The following is a 7,537-nucleotide window of genomic DNA, read 5'->3' on the forward strand; positions in this document are numbered from 1 at the left end:
AGATATCTCAGCTCTGAATCACACAGGCCTCATAATTCATCCTCTACTACATCATGGAGTAACCTGTCCAGACATGATTTTCATAGAAATATAGATGGACAGAAGAATCATACAATACAATCAGCAGCAGAACACAAAGAGAAATGGCATTCAAAATGCTCCAAAAGCATCAATTGTTCACACAATGTCATGTTCATTTCTGATAAAGAGACATCCCTGTTCAACTCCCCGGGAATTACTGCAGACCAGGTCCATGATTAACTGAAAGGAGACCACTGTCCCTACCTCTGTCACAGGGGCTCTGAGATTCCCAGTGTCCTCACTGCTGGAAGAGGCACCACTAAGACCCTTCAAGGACAAAAGAGGGAATGTCACTGGGGAGGGAAGAAAATGTTGGAGGGATGGGTTAGCTTTGAGGTGAATTAGATGTGGGGCCAGGAGGTGAGAACACATCCAACTCCTCATTCAGCTCTCAGGCTTTCCAGAGAAGAACCCTGGGACAGAGGTCACTAGAGACAGTATGGCGGTAATTTGCTGACAGATGTCCTCCTGACACCTAGTGTCTCAGGTCACCCTGCAGTCAATTGTGTGTGTGAAGTCCCAGAATCTGGTCATTTCAAGGTCTCCCAGGGGACATGCTGGTAACTCTAGGGCAGGGAGAGAGAGGAAGCTGATTTGCATGAAGTGCTTTCTTAACCTCATAGGACAGGAGACATGAAAAAGTCCAGGGACACTTCATTCAAGCTGAGACTGAGGAGCCTGCAGTCTGTGAGGGTCCCCACCATGGCCTGGACGGTGCTACTTCTTGGGCTCCTTGCCTATGGCTCAGGTCAGGGAAAAGACTTTGCATCTGTGGGGAGCACATAAAACAGGGACTCATGTGACCCTTGTCTCCCATAACAACACCTTTCTCTCCTCTTGATTTTAGGAACAGATTCTCAGACTGTGGTAACCCAGGAACCATCACTCTCAGTGTCTCCATGAGGGACAGTCACACTCACATGTGGCCTCAGCTCTGGGTCAGTCTCTACAAGTAACTACCCCAACTGGTACCAGCAGACCCAAGGCCGGGCTCCTCACAGGGTTATCTACAACACAAACAACCGCCCCTCTGGGGTCCCTGATCGCTTCTCTGGATCCATCTCTGGGAACAAAGCCGCCCTCACCATCACAGCTGCCCAGCCTGAGGACGAGGCTGACTATTACTGTTCATTGTATATGGGTAGTAACATTTACACAGTGATTTAAATCTATGAGGAAGTGCAGCCAAAACCTCCTCATGGGCTCAGAAATGCTCAGCTTTCAAGAGAGGAGAGAAAGTAAGATGGGGAAAGAGTCAACACCACCATGGGAAGTGCAGCTCCCTGGTCACATTCTCCTGGTCAGTGGTTCATTGCAATGAACCTCATTTATCGCTCCCAAGGTGTATCTATCTCTCCAATATGACCTTCCAAGACTGTGCTTCCTTGTTCCCTCTCTGTCTAAAATGTTGAGGAGTGGGGCTTCCCTTCCATTATATGTAAACCAATACAGAGACCCAATCTACTGTTTCAATATGGTCTATTAAACATACAGCCTTGGTAGATCTCATTTTGTTCACTAATTTGATGATGAGTACCAAATTAATTTATACGTCATTGGAACTTGATAAACTGTAATCCTCCATGTTATGCTTCCAAATCTGAAACCAGTGTCGGTGTTCATAGATGAATATTTAACAAGCATTCCCGAGTTTGTATGGAAGATAGTGTTTAAGAAGCATCTATGGAAGAGGGGCAATATGGCTGAAGAGTAGGGTCCCCAAATCACCTGTCCCCACCAAATTACCTAAATAACCTTCAAATCATCCTGAAAATCTACGAATTCAGCCTGAGATTTAAAGAGATTTAAAGATTTTCAGTGGCCTGAAACGCTACAGTGAGAAGCGTTCATGCTTCTATCAAGGTAGGAAGGCTGGAAAAAAGAAATAAAGATACAAAAGGCCTCCAAGGGGGAGGGGCCCAAAGAGGAGCCGGGCTAAGTCCCGGGCAAGTGTCCCCAGGACAGGAGAGCCCCGTCCTGGAGAAGCAGGAGCTGCACCAATCTTCCTGGGCGGAAAGGCGCCTGCAGGGAGTTAGAGCAGGAGAGCGGGGATGCCCTCAGGCTCCCAGGGACTGTAACAGACACCTGCGTGCCCAGGAGAGTGCACCGAGCTCCCTAAGGGTTGCAGCGCCCACGGCTGGACCCAGAGCAGCTCGGAGGGGCTCCATCGGCTCCGCAGAGGGGCCTACCCAGCCAGGAGCGTGAATCCAACAACTCAGGTCCCGGAGCACAGGGCGCTGGGACACAGCCCAAGATCCGGCCTCCCCCCTGGACAGGCAGAGGCCGGGAGGGCCCAGGACAGCAATGACGCTCCTGCCCTGAGCTGAGCATATCAGCGTCCCCGCCCCAGAGCATCCAGGCCCTGCAGACAGAGAGCTCCGGAGTGAATGTGGGGCCTGAATCCAGGTTTCCAGAGCTGGCCCCGCCACAGCAGTTGTTCCTCCCGGGGCCTCACTGGGTAAAACCCCCCCACTGAGCCCTGCACCAGGCAGCGGGCAGAGCAGCTCCCCCAAGTGCTAACACCTGAAAATCAGCACAAAAGGCCCCTCCCCCAGAAGACCAGCTAGACGGACAAGTTCCAGGGGAAGTCAAGAGACTTAAAGTATACAGAATCAAAAGATACTCCCCCGTGATTTTTTTTCTCTTTGATTTCTGATTGCTTCCTCCACCCTTTTTTCCCCATTCTTTCTCTTTCTTTCTCTTTTTCTTCTCTTTTTTCCTCTTTTTCTTCCATTTTTGCTTCTTTTTCTCTTTTCTTTCCTTCTTTCTCTCTCTTTTTCTCCTTTTCCCAATAAAACTTATTTTTGGCCACTCTGCACTGAGCAAATGACAGGAAGGAAAACCTCACCCCAAAAGAAAGAATCAGAAACAGTCCTCTCTCCCACAGAGTTACAAAATCTGGATTACAATTCAATGTCAGAGAGCCAGTTCAGAAGCACTATTATACAGCTACTGGTGGCTCTAGAAAAAAGCATAAGGGACTCAAGAGACTTCATGACTGCAGAATTTAGATCCAATCAGGGAGAAATTAAAAATCAATTGAGACATGCAATCCAAACTAGAAGTCTTAACGACGAGGGTTAACGAGGTGGAAGAACGAGTGAGCGACATAGACACAAGTTGATGGAAAAGAGGGAAACTGAGGAAAAAAAGAGAGACAATTAAAAACTATGAAGACAGATTAAGTGAAATAAACGACAGCCTGAGGAAGAAAAACCTACATTTAATTGGGGTTCCCGAGGGCGCCAAAAGGGCCAGAGAGCCAGAATATGTATTTGAACAAATCCTAGCTGAAAACATTCCCAATCTGGGAAGGGAAACAGGCATTCAGATCCAGGAAAGAGAGAGATCCCCTCCTAAAATCAATAAAAACCATTAAACACCTTGACATTTAATAGTGAAGCTTGCAAATTCCAAAGATAAAGAGAAGATCCTTAAAGCAGCAAGAGACAAGAAATCACTCACTTTTATGGAGAGGAATATTAGGGTAACAGCAGACCTCTCCACAGAGACCTGGCAGGCCAGAAAGGGCTGGCAGGATATATTCAGGGTCCTAAATGAGAAGAACATGCAACCATGAATACTTTATCCAGCAAAGCTCTCATTCAAAATGGAAGGAGAGATAAAGATCTTCCAAGACAGGCAGGAACTGAAAGAATATGTGACCTCCAAACCAGCTCTGCAAGAAATTTTAAGGGGGACTCTTAAAATTCCCCTTTAAGAAGAAGGTCAGTGGAACAATCCACAAAAACAAGGACTGAATAGATATCATGATGACAGTAACCTCATATCTCTCAATAGTAACTCTGAACGTGAACGGGCTTAATGACCCCATCAAAAGGCGCAGGGTTTCAGACTGGATAAAAAAGCAGGACCAATCTACTTGCTGTCTACAAGAGACTCATTTTAGACAGAAGGAACCTACAACCTGAAAATAAAAGGTTGGAGAACCATTTACCATTCGAATGGTCCTCAAAAGAAAGCAGGGGTAGCCATCCTTCTCCAGATAAACTAAAATTTACCCCGAAGTCTGTAGTGAGAGATGAAGAGGGACACTATCTCATACTTAAAGGATCTATCCAACAAGAGGACTTAACAATCCTCAATATATATGCCCTGAATGTGGGAGCTGCCAAATATTTAAACCACTTAATAACCAAAGTGAAGAAATACTTAGATAATAATACACTTATACTTGGTGACTTCAATCTAGCTCTTTCTATACTTGATAGGTCTTCTAAACACAACATCTCCAAAGAAACGAGAGCTTTAAATGATACACTGGACCAGATGGATTTCACAGATATCTACAGAACTTTACATCCAAACTCAACTGAATACACATTCTTCTCAAGTGCACATGGAACTTTCTCCAGAATAGACCACATACTGGGTCACAAATTGGGCCTGAACTGATACCAAATGATTGGGATCGTCCCCTGTATATTCTCAGACCATAATGCCTTGAAATTAGAACTAAATCACAACAAGAAGTTTCGAAGGACCACAAACAAGTGGAGGTTAAGGACCATCCTGCTAAAAGATGAAAGGGTCAACCAGGAAATTAAGGAAGAATTAAAAAGATTCATGGAAACGAATGAGAATGAAGATACAACTGTTCAAAATCGTTGGGATGCAGCAAAAGCAGTCCTAAGGGGGAAATACATCGCAATACAAGCATCCATTCAAAAACTGGAAAGAACTCAAATACAAAAGCTAACCTTACACATAAATGAGCTAGAGAAAAAAAAGCAGATGGACCCTATGCCCAGCAGAAGAAGAGATTTAATTAAAATTCGAGCAGAACTCAATGAAATCTAGACCAGAAGAACTGTGGAACAGATCAACAGAACCAGGAGTTGGTTCTTTGAAAGAATTAAAAAGATAGAGAAACCATTAGCCAACCTTATTAAAAAGAAGAGAGAGAACACTCAAATTAATAAAATCATGAATGAGAAAGGAGAGATCACTACCAACACCAAGGAAATACACACGATTTTAAAAACAGATTATGGACAGCTATACGCCAATAAATTAGGCAATCTAGAAGAAATGGACGCATTCCTGGAAAGCCACAAACTACCAGAACTGGAACAGGAAGAAATAGAAAACATGAACAGGCCAATAACCAGGGAGGAAATTGAAGCAGTCATCAAAAACCTCCCAAGACACAAGAGTCCAGGGCCAGATGGCTTCCCAGAGGAATTCTATCAAACGTTTAAAGAAGAAATCATACCTATTCTACAAAAGCTGTTTGGAAGATAGAAAGAGATGGAGTGCTTCCAAATTCGTTCTATGAGGCCAGCATCACCTTAATTCCAAAACCAGACAAAGACCCCACCAAAAAGGAGAATTACAGACCAATATCCCTGATGAACATGGATGCAAAAATTCTCAACAAGATACTGGCCAATAGGATCCAACAGCATATTAAGAAAATTATTCACCACGACCAAGTAGAATTTACCCCGGGACACAAGGCTGGTTCAACACTCGTAAAACAATCAATGTGATTCATCATATCAGCAAGAGAAAAACCAAGAACCATATGATCCTCTCATTAGATGCTGAGAAAGCATTTGAAAAATACAGCATCCATTCCTGATCAAACTCTTCAGAGTGTAGGGATAGAGGGAACATTCCTTGACATGTTAAATGTCATCTACAAAAAGCCCACAGCAAATATCATTCTCAATGGGGAAGCACTGGGAGCCTTTCCCCTAAGATCAGGAACAATACAGGGGTATCCACTCTCACCACTGCTATTCAATATAGTACTGGAAGTCCTACCCTCAGCAATCAGACAACAAAAAGACATTAAAAGCATTCAAATGGCAAAGAAGAAGTGAAACTCTCCCTCTTGTCGATGACATGGTACTCTACATGGAAAACACAAAAGCCTCCACCCCAACATTGATAGAACTCATACAGCAATTTGGTAGCGTGGCAGGATACAAAATCAATGCCCAGAAATCAATGGCATTTCTAGACACTAACAATGAGACTGAAGAAAGAGAAATTAAGGAGTCAATCCCATTTACAATTGCACCCAAAAGCATAAGATACCTAGGAATAAACCTAACCAAAGAGGTAAAGGATCTATACCCTAAAAACTATAGAACACTTCTGAAGGAAATTGAGGAAGACATAAAGAGATGGAAAAATATTTCATGCTCATGGATTGGCAGAATTAATATTGTGAAAATGTCAATGTTACCTAGGGCAATTTACACGTTTAATGCAATCCATATCAAAACACCATGGACTTTCTTCAGAGAGTTAGAACAAATTATTTTAAGATTTGTGTGGAATCAGAAAAGACCCCAAATAGCCAGGGGAATTTTAAAAAAAGAAAACCATATCTGGGGACATCACAATGTCAGATTTCAGGTTGTACTACAAAGCTGTGGTCATCAAGACAGTGTGGTACTGGCACAATAACAGACACATAGATCAATGGAACAGAATAGAGAACCCAGAAGTGTGCCTTGAACTTTATGGTCAACTAATATTCGATAAAGGAGCAAAGACTATCTATTGGAAGAAAGACAGTCTCTTCAATAAATGGTCCTGGGAAAATTGGACATCCACATGCAGAAGAACGAAACTAGACCACTCTCTTGCACCATACACAAAGATAAACTCAAAATGGATGAAACATCTAAATGTGAGACAAGATTCCATCAAAATCCTAGAGGAGAACACAGGCAACACCCTTTTTGAACTCGGCCATAGTAACTTCTTGCAAGATACATCCACGAAGGCAAAAGAAACAAAAGCAAAAATGCACTATTGGGACTTCATCAAGATAAGAAGCTTTTGCACAGCAAAGGATACAGTCAACAAAACTAAAAGACAACCTACAAAATGGGAGAAGATATTGGCAAATGACGTATCAGATAAAGGGCTAGTTTCCAAGATCTATAAAGAACTTCTTAAACTCAACACCAAAGAAACAAACAATCCAATGATGAAATGGGCAAAAGACATGAAGAGAAATCTCACAGAGGAAGACATAGACATGGCCAACATGCACCTGAGAAAATGCTCTGCATCATTTGCCATCAGGGAAATACAAATGCAAACCACGATGAGATACCTCCTCACACCAGTGAGAATGGGGAAAATTAACAAAGCAGGAAACCACAAATGTTGGAGAGGATGCAGAGAAAAGGGAACCCTCTTACACTGTTGGTGGGAATGTGAACTGGTGCAGCCACTCTGGAAAACTGTGTGGTGGTTCCTCAAAGTGTTAAAAATAGACCTACCCTAAGACCCAGCAATTGTACTGTTGGGGATTTACCCCAAAGATTCAGATGCAATGAAATGCCGGGACATCTGCACCCCAATATTTCTAGCAGCAATGTCCACAATAGCCAAACTGTGGAAGGAGCCTTGGTGTCCATCGAAAGATGAATGGATAAAGATGTGGTTTATGTATACAATGGAATATTAG

The 7,537-nt window shown here is 43.2% G+C and overlaps 1 pseudogene; it reads left to right on the forward strand.

Annotated features, from left to right (window-relative positions):
- The first annotated feature begins 729 nt into the window (after window positions 1-729).
- On the forward strand, window positions 730-1,248 carry LOC125753775 (immunoglobulin lambda variable 8-61-like; annotated as a pseudogene).
- The last annotated feature ends 6,289 nt before the right edge of the window (window positions 1,249-7,537 follow it).

The sequence above is a fragment of the Canis lupus genome, chromosome 26 (genome assembly GCF_003254725.2).
Source record: "Canis lupus dingo isolate Sandy chromosome 26, ASM325472v2, whole genome shotgun sequence".
NCBI classification, from domain to species: Eukaryota; Metazoa; Chordata; class Mammalia; order Carnivora; family Canidae; genus Canis; species Canis lupus.